This window comes from Oncorhynchus masou, unplaced genomic scaffold (genome assembly GCF_036934945.1).
Source record: "Oncorhynchus masou masou isolate Uvic2021 unplaced genomic scaffold, UVic_Omas_1.1 unplaced_scaffold_799, whole genome shotgun sequence".
NCBI lineage: Eukaryota > Metazoa > Chordata > Actinopteri > Salmoniformes > Salmonidae > Oncorhynchus > Oncorhynchus masou.
Genome location: NW_027014464.1, coordinates 311,101 through 328,498, shown reverse-complemented (window position 1 = coordinate 328,498; position 17,398 = coordinate 311,101). Strand labels below are relative to the sequence as shown.

The following is a 17,398-nucleotide window of genomic DNA, read 5'->3' as shown; positions in this document are numbered from 1 at the left end:
GCATGGAGCAGGAGTAGATAGGGTCACCGTAGTATGATGCAGTGGTGTGGGGGCTGTGCTTTGGCAAAGTGGGTGGGGTTATATCCTTCCTGTTTGGCCCTGTCCGGGGGTGTCCTCGGATGGGGCCACAGTGTCTCCTGACCCCTCCTGTCTCAGCCTCCAGTATTTATGCTGCAGTAGTTTATGTGTCGGGGGGCTGGGGTCAGTTTGTTATATCTGGAGTACTTCTCCTGTCCAATTCGGTGTCCTGTGTGAATCTAAGTGTGCGCACTCTAATTCTCTCCTTCTCTCTCTCTTTCTCTCTCTCGGAGGACCTGAGCCCTAGGACCATGCCCCAGGACTACCTGACATGATGACTCCTTGCTGTCCCCAGTCCACCTGGCCGTGCTGCTGCTCCAGTTTCGACTGTTCTGCCTTATTATTATTCGACCATGCTGGTCATTTATGAACATTTGAACATCTTGGCCATGTTCTGTTATAATCTCCACCCGGCACAGCCAGAAGAGGACTGGCCACCCCACATAGCCTGGTTCCTCTCTAGGTTTCTTCCTAGGTTTTGGCCTTTCTAGGGAGTTTTTCCTAACAACCGTGCTTCTACACCTGCATTGCTTGCTGTTTGGGGTTTCAGGCTGGGTTTCTGTACAGCACTTTGAGATATCAGCTGATGTACGAAGGGCTATATAAATAAATTTGATTTGATTTGATGCGGGAGTAGATAGGGTCACAGTAGTGGGTTTTTAATAAGTGTACGGTTCGTTGGAAGGTGTTTTTTCCCCTTTCCCATTGTCCCGTTTTGCCACACAAAGTATAATGGATTTATACGATCGTCCAGTTGGGGGTGGTAATGCAACATATTGTATGCCAACCGCCGTTAAACCCCACTGAAGAAGAAGAAGAACGACGACGACTCACTGTTGTGCTGTCAATATGCTCACCTTTGTGTCCGTTTCAAATGTATTACTACAGGTATGTAATAGCACGTTAACACTTCATAATATCGAAAGAACATGTCATAATATGTTAGGTAACAAACCTGTCAAGGTGTTATGATGTGTTATTTTTGTGTCAAGCCGAATGCGTGAAAAACGTGCTAAAAACATATCTAACGTTAGACTTTGGTTTTGATTTAATTAATATACGGTTCGACAATGTAATTTTCATAAAGATTCAATTCATTTGAGATTTCTGAGTTCGTTTTTATACGTTATTGGTTTTCTGTAAAATGTTGTTCACAAGCTGGTAAAATGGCGTCGCATACTCGGTCAACAGACTAAAGTGCAGGCAGCCTCTTCGCTCTGGGAAAATGTAATGTGTTGTCTAGAAGGGATCCAGCTTTTGTCAAATTAACTTCATATTTGACTTTTAGTAGCAGTTTAGGATAATTAACATAGCAGGTTAGGATAATTATGTTTGGGTTAGCTAAAATGTTAGGGTTAGCGAAAATGCAAAGAAAATCAACCTTTTGACGATAATTTGACAAAAGCTGGATCCCTTCTAGTCATGGCCCCGAAGTCCCGGGGCCTCGTTGATAAACTGCATACATACAAAATATACCACTAAACACGCGTGAGCTAGTTTTCACTCAAATGTTGGCACTTAGAAAAACTGAACTTGACGTGAGAATGTGGGTTCTCCAACCCTGTTCCTGCAAGGCTACTATCCTGTAGCGAAAACAAAAACCTACAGGAGGGTAGCTCTCCAGGAACAGTGTTGGAGTGAAAACCTACAGGAGGGTAGCTCTCCAGGAACAGGGTTGGAGTGAAAACCTACAGGAGGGTAGCTCTCCAGGAACAGGGTTGGAGCAAAAAACCTACAGTCGATTTAAGACTGAGACTCTTAGGGCCTCCCGAGTGGTGCAGTGGTCTAAGGCAGTGCTAGCCGTGCCACTAGAGATTCTGGGTTTGAGTCCAGGCTCAGTCGCAGCCGGCCGCAACCGGGAGACTCGTGGGGAGGCGCACAATTGGCCCAGCGTCATCCGGTTTAGGGGAGGGTTTGACCAGCAGGGATGTCCTTGTCCCATCGCGCGCTAGCGACTGCTGTGGCGGGCCGGGCGCAGACCTGCCTTCAGTGTTGGAAAAGGTTTCTGGGAAATAGGTCAACCAGAAGGCTGGTAAATATATTTATTCTCGGTACGGGACGTCTCCTTCAGTGGCGGGAGATCAATGTGTTGTGTGACAGGTGTTAGGTTCTAACATGAACCGAGTACAACTCACCGACGATTAGTAAAGCTCAAATTTAGTGAATTCACCCAAAGGATCGAACAGCTGAACAGACAGACATTGTTCCACCATTGATATGAAAACTTGAAATCAGCCCTAATTAATCGGCCATTCCGATTAATCGGTCACCCTCTAATACATAACTCAATTTGTGTAGAGTCTCCTCCTCCTCTCTAAACATGACATCTTTATTGTTAGGCAGGAAGTTAAGTAATGTGGGTAATAAACTGTTCCTTCTCCCTTAATGGGACCTGTCCTTACCTCCATTCCTCACTAAACCACCTCTGTCCTTATCAGTGACTGCAACCGTGTGATGGCCTTTCCTTTACTCAGTACATTCCTGGTTAATTGCCTCCAACACATACATTCCTCCTACAGAAAACCATTACGTTCTGGCGTAGAAAACAGACTATGGCCACCCCTCATAGGCTGGTTCCTCTCTACCTGGTACAGCCAGAAGAGGACTGGTCACCCCTCATAGCCAGGTTCCTCTCTACCTGGTACAGCCAGAGGAGGACTGGCCACCCCTCATAGGCTGGTTCCTCTCTACCTGGTACAGCCAGAAGAGGACTGGTCACCCCTCATAGCCTGGTTCCTCTCCACACGGTACAGCCAGAAGAGGACTGGTCACCCCTCATAGCCAGGTTCCTCTCTACCTGCTACAGCCAGAGGAGGACTGGCCACCCCTCATAGCCTGGTTCCTCTAGGTTTCTTCCTTGGTTCTGGCCTTTCCAGGGAGTTTTTCCTAGCCACTGTGCTTCTACGCCTGCATTGCTTCCTGTTTGTGGGGTTTTAGGCTGGGTTTCTGTACAGCACTTTGAGACATCGGCTGATGTAAGAAGGGATTTATAAATACATTTGATTGTACTATTTTCCTGAATATCAATCATAATGCTGCCTAAAACATACTGCAACCTTGAATATCAATCATAGTGCTGCTTAAAACATACTGCAACCTTGAATATCAATCATAGTGCAACCTTGAATATCAATCATAGTGCTGCCTAAAACATACTGCAACCTTGAATATCAATCATAGTGCAACCTTGAATATCAATCATAGTGCTGCCTAAAACATACTGCAACCTTGAATATCAATCATAGTGCTGCCTAAAACATACTGCAACCTTGTACTAAATGGTGTTTTGTTGTTGTCATTTTATGCATTTAATTCAATTTCAGAAATGTATTATAGGTTATGTGCACCTAGTGTGCAGTTGTCTAATGTGAATCAGTGAATGTTTTGTTGTCGAAGCTTAGCTCCCTGATCTATTGAAATGAGATGATTTGAACGAGAATAAATATAATATACTTTTAGAGAATAAAGAAAAGCGCCAGAACTGTCAAGACAGTAACTTTTTGTGTCCGTTTTGTCTTTATTACAACAGGACGACTCCGATCAAGTCTGAGGCCGGTAACATCAACAGTGAGGACAAACCCAGCCTGCCTCTCTCCTTCCACACTGAGTCCAAACCTACAGTCACCCAGTCCTGATTGTGACAGTGGAGCCCAGTTTGCACTGCAGGATCCAGAGATGGCATCAGTGAAGCTGGAAGACTGCAGTCAAACACTGGAGCTGAATGTCAACATTAAAGATGAAGAAGAGGAGGAGGAGATTGGTACATCTGTTTCTCATGGTAAGAGCAGGTTCTATCTACAGCATTTTATATTGAAGGTACAGTGTTTCTTGCTTCAACAGAACGATCAGGGGTGTGCACCTACAGTGTGATTTCCTTCACAGAAAACACATTAGGCAGAAAATAGCTTCATTTTCATCCGATGACAGAACTGCAACACTCATTGGCTAGCAGCCACACAAGTAAATGAGCTTACAATGAAAAAGTAAAGGTATATTTTTGTTGTTGCTAAAACGGTGCATGGTCATCATATTTCTAATGTTTATCATGGAGAGAATGTAGCCAACTACATTTCCTGATCTAATGTGTTGATTGAAGTGAATCTGGCATTTTACTGGAGAAAAGTAGTCTGGCTACACCAAGATAAGTACCAGAGTAGCTCCACATCAGAGTGCTGTCTGCTGATAGAATGATGGAGAACAGTAGCTCCATCAGTTCTGTCTCAGAGTTCTGTTCTGCTGATAGAATGATGGAGAACAGTAGCTCCTCATCAGAGTTCTGTCTGCTGATAGAATGATGGAGAACAGTAGCTCCTCATCAGAGTTCTGTCTGCTGATAGAATGATGGAGAACAGTAGCTCCATCATCAGAGTTCTGTCTGCTGATAGAATGATGGAGAACAGTAGCTCCTCATCAGAGTGCTGTCTGCTGATAGAATGATGGAGAACAGTAGCTCCTCATCAGAGTGCTGTCTGCTGATAGAATGATGGAGAAACAGCTCCTCATAGCTCCTCATCAGAGTTCTGTCTGCTGATAGAATGATGGAGAACAGTAGCTCCTCATCAGCTGTCTGCTGATAGAATGATGGAGAACAGTAGCTCCTCATCTGTCTGTCTGCTGATAGAATGATGGAGAACAGTAGCTCCTCATCAGAGTTCTGTCTGCTGATAGAATGATGGAGAACAGTAGCTCCTCATCAGAGTTCTGTCTGCTGAATTTGATGATGGAGAAAGCTCCTCATCAGAGTTCTGTCTCTGATAGAATGATGGAGAACAGTAGCTCCTCATCAGAGTTCTGTCTGCTGATAGAATGATGGAGAACAGTAGCTCCTCATCAGAGTTCTGTCTGCTGATAGAATGATGAGCTCCTCATCATAGTTCTGTCTCTGATGGAGAACAGTAGCTCCTCATCAGAGCTGTCTGCTGATAGAATGATGGAGAACAAGCTCCTCATCAGAGTTCTGTCTGCTGATAGAATGATGGAGAACAGTAGCTCCACATCAGAGTTCTGTCTGCTGATAGAATGATGGAGAACAGTAGCTCCACATCAGAGTTCTGTCTGCTGATAGAATGATGGAGAACAGTAGCTCCTCATCAGAGTTCTGTCTGCTGATAGAATGATGGAGAACAGTAGCTCCACATCAGAGTTCTGTCTGCTGATAGAATGATGGAGAACAGTAGCTGTTTGCCTGTTTGTGAATTCTAATCCGAATGGAGAAGTGTAACTGTAGAACATGATGTCATATCTGATGCTGAGCAGAAATTACAATAAGCATCTTTAGATCTGCCTTTACAAAACACAGAAAATACATTTGTTCAGTGTTTTCTTCTTTTTCCCCCTGCGTGACATGCAGAATTCGGCGTTAACGTGACCCCTGCTATCTAAGTTTGTGTTGATCGTTCCAACTTCCGTACCTGTTCCCACTGTGCATGAAACGTTGCAGTAGACCTGTTTCATGATGAACTATTTCAATGAGAAGGTAGATGTTATTTCATGTTACTGAGACTTGTATGGATGACAACAGTATTGCCAGCATTTGTTTTATTCACTGGGCTATCTGGAGTGATCAGAGTGTAGACTAAAGAAGGAGTAGACAAACTGCCAGTGTTTTAAAGTTCTATGAAGCGAGTCTGTGTAGTTACTAACCCTTGTGATAGTGAGTGGAGGATTATATGGCTCATAATTGTCATGACTTTTGCCCCTTTTTTAGATTTAAACTCTGACCCACTTTTAGAATAGTTGTATTCTCCTTTGTATTGTGCTGATACACTACCGGTCAAAAGTTGTAGAACACCTACAAGAGTGTGTAAAGCTGTCATCAAGGCAACGGGTGGCTGTTTTTAATGAATCCTAAATGTAAAATATATTTTGATTTGTTTAACCTTTTTTTTTGGTTACTACATGGTTCCATATGTGTTATTTCATAGTCTTGATGTCTTCACTATTATTCTACAATGTAGAAAATAGTAAAAAATAAAATAAAAAAACCTTTGAATGAGTAGGTGTTGTAAAACTGTTGACTGGTAGTCGCCCGGCACAGGCAGAAGAGGATATGATGTCATGTGTTTATCACACCAACTGACCGGTTCTTCTGTTGTTGTTCACACAGGGGACCTTGTTGAGACATTCTCTACATCCAGAGAGCAGCAGGAAGATCCCAGACCTAAGAGGTCTCACCACTGCCCACATTGTGAGGAAGTTTTCCCATTTCTATCAGGACTAAAAATACACCTACAAATACACACAGGAGATAATCCGTATTCCCCCACTGACTATGGGAAGAGATTCACAACATCACATTCTCTGACAGTTCACCAGAGTGTGCACTCTGGAGAAAAGCCTTTCTCCTGCTCTGACTGTGGGAAGAGTTTCTCTCGACTGAGCCATTTAAAAAGACACCAAAGTATACATAAAGGAGAGAAGCCTTTCTCCTGCTCTGACTGTGGGGAGAGTTTCGCTCAACTGGGGACTTTAAAAAAACACCAACGTATTCACACAGGCGAGAAGCCTTACTTCTGTTCTGACTGTGGGAAGAATTTCTCCCGATTGGATACCTTAAAAACACATGAACGTATACATACAGGAGAGAAGCTTTACTCCTGCTCTTATTGTGGCAAATGCTTCACAACATCAACTGAGCTAAAAGTTCATCAGAGAACACACACCGGAGAGAAGCCTTACTCCTGTTCTGACTGTGGGGTGAGTTTCTCTCGACTGGGCCACTTAAAAACTCACGAAAGTATACACACAGGGAGAAGCCTTACTACTGCTCTGACTGTGTGAAATTCTTCACAACATCAACTGAGCTAAAAGTTCATCAGAGAACACACACAGGAGAGAAGCCCTACTCCTGCTCTGACTGCGGGGCGAGTTTTCGCAACTGGGCAACTTAAAAACACATGAACGTATACATACAGGAGAGAAGCCTTATTACTGCTCTGACTGTAGAAAATGTTTTAAAACATCAACTGGGCTAAAAGTTCATCAAAGAACACACACAGGAGAGAAGCCTTACACCTGCTCTCACTGTGGTGTGAGTTTCTCTCGATTGGGACACTTAAAAACACATGAACGTATACATACAAGAGAGAAGCCTTAAACCATGCTCTCTATTGTGGGGCGAGTTTCTCTCGACTGGGCAACTTAAAAACCCATACAAGTATACACACAGGAGAGAAGCCTTATTACTAGAGCTGTGGCAGCCATGGCGTTGTGTCAGCCGGTGATTGTCATATAAATAATTATTTCTCATGGTAATTGACCGGTAATTAACCTAAACATGTTTAGCATGTCTTGGCTTCCACACACAGCCTACAAGCCACTGATGTGGACCTTTTGAAACATCTACATTGTAAAAAGTATAATAAATCCATGTAATATAGCCTACACCTTCACAATAAATCCATTATTTATTTTATACAGGTCTAAAAGAAACATGATATAAAGAAAATGTAGCCTATTTCAGAAGAACAAAATAGCATATTCTGAGTTGTCCTTACAGTACGTAAGGTCCTGATCTGGCTTGGCCATATGGCTGTGGGCACCACTAGTTCATTTAGCACACAATTGAGCATAGCTGAAATAAGAAAAAATATTCCCCAAAGAATTTCAGAGGAAGTGTGCACTATTCTGTGTTAACAGGTCCTCCTATATGCTTGCTTTAGATTTATTTTTGCAACTTTAGTTGGGATCTAAACATATGTTTAGATTTTGAATACATTCTAAGGCTGCATGGTGCAACTCTAATGACGATTTGAAAAAAAGTTGGATGAAAGGCCTGCTTCTCTGCTCTGTTTCTTACGCAGGCTGCACACACTTCATCAGTCTCTCATTCACAGTTTGACAAACACTTGATCATATTCTCAACCGTCAAGACTGTTCATCATTTAATCTCGTCTTTACATACAGCCTGTTAATATATATGTGTAGAATTATTTTTCAATTAAAAAGTCATCCGTAGCATGTAGTCGATTAGCGAATGAAGGTTACGACGCGTTCATAAGGTTAGAGGAAGCTAAAAGTTAATTGAAATAAATTGACAAAATTGTATAGCCTAATTAGCTTACTCCTGTCTATGCAGAAAGAAAGACAATCCTTCCAAATAGGATACTGAAGTATGACTTGTCCTCAGAGGATCTTCTTTAAAATATAAATAAATTGTATATAAATTGCATTGTATTTAAATTGCATTGTCTACAGTCGGAAGGAAAGGCAGGAAAGTGCTCAAGGAAAGTGCTCAATTTGGGCAGATTATTGATGAGTTGAGACTGTCTGACAAGCCTCCACTCCTCTGGGAAGGCTTTCCACTAGAGACATTGCTGCCAAGCCAGACATTTCACAATATTTTCAAAATACAATCTTCTGGGAAAACTTTCCACTACATGGATCAATTGCTGTATGTGGACTCATTGAAGCATCTCATTCCAAAATCATGGGCATTAATATGGAGTTTCCACTAGATGTTGGGACATTGCTGCTATAACAGCCTCCAGTCTTGAATGCTATAACAGCCTCCACTCTCCTGGGAAGGCTTTCCACTAGATGTTGAAACATTGCTGCTATAACAGCCTCCACTCTCCTGGGAAGGCTTTCCACTAGATGTTGAAACATTGCTGCTATAACAGCCTCCACTCTCCTGGGAAGGCTTTCCACTAGATGTTGGAACATTGCTGCTATAACAGCCTCCACTCTCCTGGGAAGGCTTTCCACTAGATGTTGGAACATTGCTGCTATAACAGCCTCCACTCTCCTGGGAAGGCTTTCCACTAGATGTTGGAACATTGCTGTGGGGGGACCTGCTTCCATTCAGCCACAAGAGCATTAGTGAGGTCAGGCACTGATGTTAGGTGATTAAGCCTGGTTCGCAGTCTGCTTTCCAATTCATCCCAACGGTGTTCGATGGGGTTGAGGTCAGGGCTCTGTGACGGTCAGTCATGTTCTTCCACACCGATCTCGACAAACCATTTCAGTATGGACCTCGCTTTGTGCACAGGGGACATTGTCATGTTGAAACAGGAAAGGGCCTTTCCCAAGCTGTGGCCCCAAAGTTGGAAGAACAGAATCGTCTAGAATGTCATTGTCTGCTGCAGCATTAAGATTTCCCTTCACTGGAACTAAGGGCCCAAACCATGAAAAACCGCCCCAGAACATTATTCCTCCTCCGCCACACTTGTCAGTTGGCCCTATTGCATTCGGGCAGGTAGCGTTCTCCTGGCATCTACCAAACCCTGATTTGTCCGTCGGACTGCCAGATGGTTAGGCCTGATTCATCACTCCAGAGAACACGGTGTCCAATGGTGGCGAGCTTTACACCACACCAGCTGACGCTTAGCACTGCGCATGGTGATCTTTGACTTGTGTGCGGCAACTCGGCCATGGAAACCCATTTCATGAAGCTCCCGACGAACAGTTCTCGTGTTGAAGTTGCTTCCAGAGACAGTTTGGAAGTCAGCGGTGAGTGTTGCTTCAGCACTCGGTGGTCCTGTTCTGTGAGCTTGTGTGGCCTACCACTTCGCTGTACCTTCGCTGTGCCTCTTATAGCCTGGGCCGTATCTGAACTAACCCAGGCCGTACCTGTTATAGCCCAGGCCGTATCTGTTATAGCCCAGGCCGTATCTGTTATAGCCCAGGCCGTATCTGTTATAGCCCAGGCCGTATCTGTTATAGCCCAGGCCGTATCTGTTATAGCCCAGGCCGTATCTGTTATAGCCCAGGCCGTATCTGAAGTAACCCAGGCCGTATCTGAAGTAACCCAGGCCGTATCTGTTATAGCCCAGGCCGTATCTGAAGTAACCCAGGCCGTATCTGAGGTAACCCAGGCCGTATCTGAAGTAACCCAGGCCGTATCTGTTATAGCCCAGGCCGTATCTGTTATAGCCCAGGCCGTATCTGTTATAGCCCAGGCCGTATCTGTTATAGCCCAGGCCGTATCTGAAGTAACCCAGGCCGTATCTGTTATAGCCCAGGCCGTATCTGTTATAGCCCATGCCGTATCTGTTATAGCCCAGGCCGTATCTGAAGTAACCCAGGCCGTATCTGAATAACCCAGGCCGTATCTGTTATAGCCCAGGCCGTATCTGAAGTAACCCAGGCCGTATCTGAGGTAACCCAGGCCGTATCTGAAGTAACCCAGGCCGTATCTGTTATAGCCCAGGCCGTATCTGTTATAGCCCAGGCCGTATCTGTTATAGCCCAGGCCGTATCTGTTATAGCCCAGGCCGTATCTGAAGTAACCCAGGCCGTATCTGTTATAGCCCAGGCCGTATCTGTTATAGCCCAGGCCGTATCTGTTATAGCCCAGGCCGTATCTGTTATAACCCAGGCCGTATCTGTTAGAGCCCAGGCCGTATCTGTTAGAGCCCAGGCCGTATCTGTTATAGCCCAGGCCGTACCTGTTATAACCCAGGCCGTATCTGTTATAACCCAGGCCGTATCTGTTAGAGCCCAGGCCGTATCTGTTAGAGCCCAGGCCGTATCTGTTATAACCCAGGCCGTACCTGTTATAACCCAGGCCGTATCTGTTATAACCCAGGCCGTACCTCTTATAACCCAGGCCGTACCTGTTATAGCCCAGGCCGTATCTTAAGTAACCCAGGCCGTATCTGTTAGAGCCCAGGCCGTACCTGTTATAACCCAGGCCGTATCTCTTATAACCCGGGCCGTACCTGTTATAACCCAGGCCGTATCTCTTATAACCCGGGCCGTATCTGTTATAGCCCAGGCCGCATCTCTTATAACCCGGGCCGTATCTGTTATAGCCCAGGCCGTATCTGTTATAACCCAGGCCGTATCTGTTATAGCCCAGGCCGTATCTGTTATAGCCCAGGCCGCATCTCTTATAACCCGGGCCGTACCTGTTATAGCCCAGGCCGTACCTGTTATAGCCCAGGCCGTACCTGTTAGAGCCCAGGCCATATCTGTTATAGCCCAGGCCGTACCTGTTATAACCCAGGCCGTATCTTAAGTAACCCAGGCCGTACCTGTTAGAGCCCAGGCCGTATCTGAAGTAACCCAGGCCGTACCTGTTATAGCCCAGGCCGTACCTGTTATAGCCCAGGCCGTACCTGTTATAGCCCAGGCCGTACCTGTTATAGCCCAGGCCGTACCTGTTATAGCCCAGGCCGTACCTGTTATAGCCCAGGCCGTACCTGTTAGAGCCCAGGCCGTACCTGTTATAGCCCAGGCCGTATCTGAAGTAACCCAGGCCGTACCTGTTATAGCCCAGGCCGTACCTGTTATAGCCCAGGCCGTACCTGTTATAGCCCAGGCCGTACCTGTTATAGCCCAGGCCGTACCTGTTATAGCCCAGGCCGTACCTGTTATAGCCCAGGCCGTACCTGTTATAGCCCAGGCCGTACCTGTTATAGCCCAGGCCGTACCTGTTATAGCCCAGGCCGTACCTGTTAGAGCCCAGGCCGTACCTGTTATAGCCCAGGCCGTATCTGAAGTAACCCAGGCCGTACCTGTTATAGCCCAGGCCGTACCTGTTATAGCCCAGGCCGTATCTGAAGTAACCCAGGCCGTACCTGTTAGAGCCCAGGCCGTACCTGTTATAGCCCAGGCCGTATCTGAAGTAACCCAGGCCGTACCTGTTATAGCCCAGGCCGTACCTGTTATAGCCCAGGCCGTACCTGTTATAGCCCAGGCCGTACCTGTTATAGCCCAGGCCGTACCTGTTATAGCCCAGGCCGTACCTGTTATAGCCCAGGCCGTACCTGTTATAGCCCAGGCCGTACCTGTTATAGCCCAGGCCGTACCTGTTATAGCCCAGGCCGTACCTGTTAGAGCCCAGGCCGTACCTGTTATAGCCCAGGCCGTACCTGTTAGAGCCCAGGCCGTACCTGTTATAGCCCAGGCCGACTCTACACTATACGCACTCAGCCATGCATTGAATGGTCTCTTTTGCCAGCAGTGATTGAGTGATATTATTAGTCAGAATTATGACTATCCAATCTACTCATAGCATTACGAATAATAAGCTATTTTACATAAGTCTACAAATGTAATAATTATAAGTTATAAGGTTATAAGAGATACGGCCTGGGTTACTTCAGATACGGCCCGGGCTATAAGAGGTACAGCGAAGGTACAGCGAAGTGGTAGGCCACACAAGCTCACAGAACAGGACCACCGAGTGCTTTAATATGAAGGTGCGTTTTTATGGTGAAAATCGGCTTCCCCAGAGTTGGAGGTCACCTATGTATGTCTGATAGGCTACACCGGTTAGGAAATTAGGATTCATGTCCTCGAGACAGATCCTCTTTAACATAGTGGCCAGTCAACTCAATGCCTGGGCTTTAAAGAACACGTTTTCTCTAGGCTCTGTAGGCTCAATGACTGGGCTTTAAAGAACACGTTTTCACTAGGCTCTGTAGGCTCTGTAGGCTCAATGACTGGGCTTTAAAGAACACGTTTTCACTAGGCTCTGTAGGCTCAATGACTTGGCTTTAAAGAACACGTTTTCACTAGACTCTGTAGGCTCAATGACTTGGCTTTAAAGAACACGTTTTCACTAGGCTCTGTAGGCTCAATGACTTGGCTTTAAAGAACACGTTTTCACTAGGCTCTGTAGGCTCAATGACTTGGCTTTAAAGAACACGTTTTCACTAAGCTCTGTAGGCTCAATGACTTGGCTTTAAAGAACACATTTTCACTAGGCTCTGTAGGCTCAATGACTTGGCTTTAAAGAACACGTTTTCTGTAGGCTCAATGACTTGGCTTTAAAGAACAGGTTTTCTGTAGGCTCTGTAGGCTCTCTAACCGTGTTCCAGGGGTCCTAGTCTATAGGCTACGTTTGGTGTTATTTGGACATTTTTAGTTATGATATAAACCTTATTAAAACATATAGGGCTATGAGCTATGCTACATGACGCGTGCGACTATGATTTGGAGAAAAAAAGGCATGCGCTGATTCTCGCTTTAGACTGTATACTCTGGGCACCATTCACAAGTGATAATGCGTTGTTCACAAGTGACAATATTGTCAAACCAATAGACATGTTCTGACGTTAATCTTGTCTTTACATTTACTAAATAACGTTTGAATTATATGTCATGTTTTTCCTGCAGTTCATTTTCAAGCCGTGTGTACGCTACTCCTGTTGTAAAGCGAAGCAATCTACTTAATATTAGGAACGTTGATGAATAAATAAACTGCATTGGGAAGTAGTCAGACCCCTTCCTTCCTCCACTTCCTGTTACATTACAGCCTTATTCTAAAATGGATTCAATTGTTTTTTTGTACTCATCAGTCTACACACAATACCCCATAATGACAAAGCAAAAACAGGTTTTACAACATTTTTCCAATTTATTCATATATATATATATATATAAAATACCTTATTTACAGAACTCCACCAATCAGGCCTTTATGGTAGAGTGGCTGAAGGAATCCACTCCTCAGTAGAAGGCACATGACAGCCTGCTTGAAGTTTGCCAAAAGGCACCTGAAGGACTCTCAGACCATTTAGAAACACAATTATCTGGTCTGATGAAACCAAGATTGAGCTCTTTGGCCTGAATGCCAAGTGTCACGTCTGAAGCAAACCTGGAATCATCCCTACGGTGAAGCATGGTGGTGGCAGCATCATGCTGTGGGGGACTGGGAGACTAGTCATGATGGAGGAAACCTGGAACCATCCCTACGGTGAAGCATGGTGGTGGCAGCATCATGCTGTGGGGATGTTTTTCAGCGGCAGGGACTGAGAAATCAGGATCTCAGGATCTAGGGAAAGATGAATGGGGAGCAAAGTACAGAGAGATCCTTGATGAGAACCTGGTCCAGAGCGCTCAGGACCTCAGACTGGGGCGAAGGTTCAACTTCCAACAGGACAACGACCCTGAACACACAGCCAAGACAATGCAGTAGTAGCTTCGGGACAAGTCTCTGAATGTCGTTGAGTGGCCCAGCCAGAGCCCGGTCTTGAACCCGATTGAGCATCTCTGGAGAGACCTGAAAAAAGCTGTGCAGCGATGCTCCCCATCCAACCTGACAAAACTTGAGCGCATCTGCAGAGAAGAATGGGAGATACTCCCCAAATACAGGTGTGCCAAGCCTGTAGCGTCAAACCCAAGAAGACACGAGGCTGTAATCGCTGCCAAAGGTGCTTCAACAAAGTACTGAGTAAAAGGTCTGAATACTTATGTAAATGTAATTTTTTTGTCTTGTCGTTATGGGATATTGTGATGTCATTATGGAGTATTGTGCTGTCATTATGGGGTATTGTGTGGAGATTGGTGAGGAGGGAGGGAGGGGGGGGGGAACGTAACAAAATTAGGAAAATGTCAAGGAGTCTGAATACTTTACTAATGCACGATATATGGTATTTTGTATTGTATTGTATTACATGGTTGGGATACGACTGATGTGTTGTTGTCTCGCCTGGCCATCTTAAGATGAATCCACAAGCTGTGGGTAGCTCTTAATGGGAGTGTCTGCTCAATCAGGGTTTTATAAACTTGGTCCTGGGTGGATAATTTGTTTTACCACTAAATTATTTTTGTTTAATGACACACAAGGCTATGAAATGACTACGTGTTTTAAAACTAGATTTATTATGTTAGCCATTGATGATTTGTGTATTTGTATAACTTCAATGAACTTAATTGATCTGCTAATAAAAAATACACTTTTTTTTGTTGGTGGGGGGTTTATCTATACAGAAAATACTATGTTATTGTTTAATTCATGGCATTCAAATTTTTTTTTATTTATCTAGTCAAAACCTGTCACTAGATCTCTACACATCACCATTGAAAGAGGCCCGCTATCTAGGCACCAGTATTTTCTACAATCCGTACAAATATATGTTTATCAGTATAAAGGATTTACATAGTTTTCTTATTAAATAACAGTTAAATAAATGTATTTGTCATTTTTTTATACGGTGCTACAGTCCAGGGACAGCATGGCATTCACGATCCAATAATGACCCAGTTACTATTGGGGAAATGGAACCAGAGAGGAAGCTTGTGTTTCCTTTCTCACACCACTACAGTATTCAATTCAACAAACCTTTTCCACACTCCTTTGTTCGAGATCAACAGTACCAGTCAAACGTTTGGACACACCTACTCATTCAAGGGGTTTTCTTTATTCGGACTATTTTCTATATTGTAGAATAATATTGAAGACACCAACACTGAAATAACACATATGGAACCAAACAAGTGTTAAATCAAAATATATTCTTTAGGGAATAGGGAGCTATTCTGTACTCAGCCGAAGAGAATTAGCATTGGCTGTCTCACTAAAACATGTTGCATTGTGGTATAGTTGGAGTGATTCCACCTTCAACCAGGGTAAAGTTCATACTGCTGTTGGAGTGATTCCACCTTCAACCAGGGTAAAGCTCATACTGCTGTTGGAGTGATTCCATGATTCCACCTTAAACCAGGGTAAAGTTCATACTGCTGTTGTAGTGATTCCACCTTAAACCAGGGTAAAGTTCATACTGCTGATTCCACCTTAAACCAGGGTAAAGCTCATAATGCTGTTGGAGTGATTCCACCTTGAACCAGGGTAAAGCTCATACTGCTGTTGGAGTGATTCCACCTTAAACCAGGGTAAAGCTCATACTGCTGTTGGAGTGATTCCATCTTGAACCAGGGTAAAGCTCATACTGCTGTTGGAGTGATTCCATCTTGAACCAGGGTAAAGTTCATACTGCTGTTGGAGTGATTCCACCTTGAACCAGGGTAAAGTTCATACTGCTGTTGGAGTGATTCCACCTTAAACCAGGGTAAAGCTCATACTGCTGTTGGAGTGATTCCACCTTGAACCAGGGTAAAGTTCATACTGCTGTTGGAGTGATTCCATCTTAAACCAGGGTAAAGCTCATACTGCTGTTGGAGTGATTCCACCTTAAACCAGGGTAAAGTTCATACTGCTGTTGGAGTGATTCCACCTTGAACCAGGGTAAAGTTCATACTGCTGTTGGAGTGATTCCACCTTAAACCAGGGTAAAGTTCATACTGCTGTTGGAGTGATTCCACCTTAAACCAGGGTAAAGTTCATACTGCTGTTGGAGTGATTCCACCTTAAACCAGGGTAAAGTTCATACTGCTGTTGGAGTGATTCCACCTTAAACCAGGGTAAAGTTCATACTGCTGTTGGAGTGATTCCACCTTAAACCAGGGTAAAGCTCATACTGCTGTTGGAGTGATTCCACATGTATTTATTCATTTATTTGTACCTTTATTTAGCAAGGCAAGTCAGTTAAGAACAAATTGTTATTTCCAATGACGGCCTCCCAAAAGGGAAAAGGTCCCCTGCAGGGACGGGGGCTGGGATTAAAAAAATATTTAATAAAAATATAGAACAAAACACACATCACAACAAGAGAGACAACACAACACTACATAAAGAGACCTAAGGCAACAACATAGCATGGCAGCAACACAACATGGTAGCAACACAACATGGTAGCAGCACAACATTGTAGCAACACATGGTAGAGGCATAACATGGTAGCAGCACAAAACGGGATACAAACATTATTGGGCCCAGACAACGGCACAAAGGGCAAGAAGGTAGAGACAACAATACATCCCACAAAGCAGCCACAACTGTCAGTAAGAGTGTCCATGATTGAGTCTTTGAATGAAGAGATGGAGATAAAACTGTCCAGTTTGAGTGTTTGTTGCAGCTCGTTCCAGTCGCTAGTTGCAGCGAACTGAAAAGAGGAGCGACTCAGGGATGTGTGTGCTTTGGGGACCTTTAACAGAAGGTGACTGGCAGAACGGGTGTTGTATGTGGAGGATGAGGAACATTGGTGGCAAATCTGATGGCCAATCTATAAATTACATCTCCATAATCTAGCATGGGCAGGATGGTCATATGAATCAGGGTTAGTTTGGCAGCTGGGGTGAAAGAGGAGCGATTACGATAGAGGAAACCAGGTCTAGATGTAACTTTAGCCTGCAGCTTTGATATGTGCTGAGAGAAGGACAGTGTACCGTCGAGCCACACTCCCAAGTACTTGTATGAGGTGACGACCTCAAGCTCTAAACCCTCAGAGGTAGTAATCACACCTGTGGGGAGAGGGGCATTCTTCTTACCAATGAAACCAGGACAAAAATGAAAGACCATGACTTTAGGGGATTTTCACTCAATTTAATGGGGGGGGGATTTCACAGGATTGGTGGCACTTTAACTGGGGAGGACAGGGTGGTAATGACTGAGCGGAACTTTAACTGGGGAGGACAGGCTCGTGGTAATGACTGGAGCGGAACTTTAACTGGGGAGGACAGGCTCGTGGTAATGACTGGAGCGGAACTTTAACTGGGGAGGACAGGCTCGTGGTAATGACTGGAGCGGAAC

The 17,398-nt window shown here is 44.6% G+C and overlaps 2 long non-coding RNA genes across 2 annotated transcripts; one reads left to right on the top strand and one right to left on the bottom strand.

The window, feature by feature from the left end:
* Positions 1-876: 876 nt before the first annotated feature.
* Positions 877-8,294, top strand: LOC135537497 (uncharacterized). The gene is made up of 3 exons (XR_010455230.1): positions 877-966; positions 3,608-3,856; positions 6,185-8,294. It is a non-coding gene; the product is annotated as an uncharacterized LOC135537497 (long non-coding RNA).
* Positions 8,295-15,244: 6,950 nt separating this feature from the next.
* On the bottom strand, positions 15,245-15,530 carry LOC135537498 (uncharacterized). The gene is made up of 2 exons (XR_010455231.1): positions 15,412-15,530; positions 15,245-15,367 (listed from the first exon to the last, which is right to left on the bottom strand). It is a non-coding gene; the product is annotated as an uncharacterized LOC135537498 (long non-coding RNA).
* Positions 15,531-17,398: the final 1,868 nt, after the last annotated feature.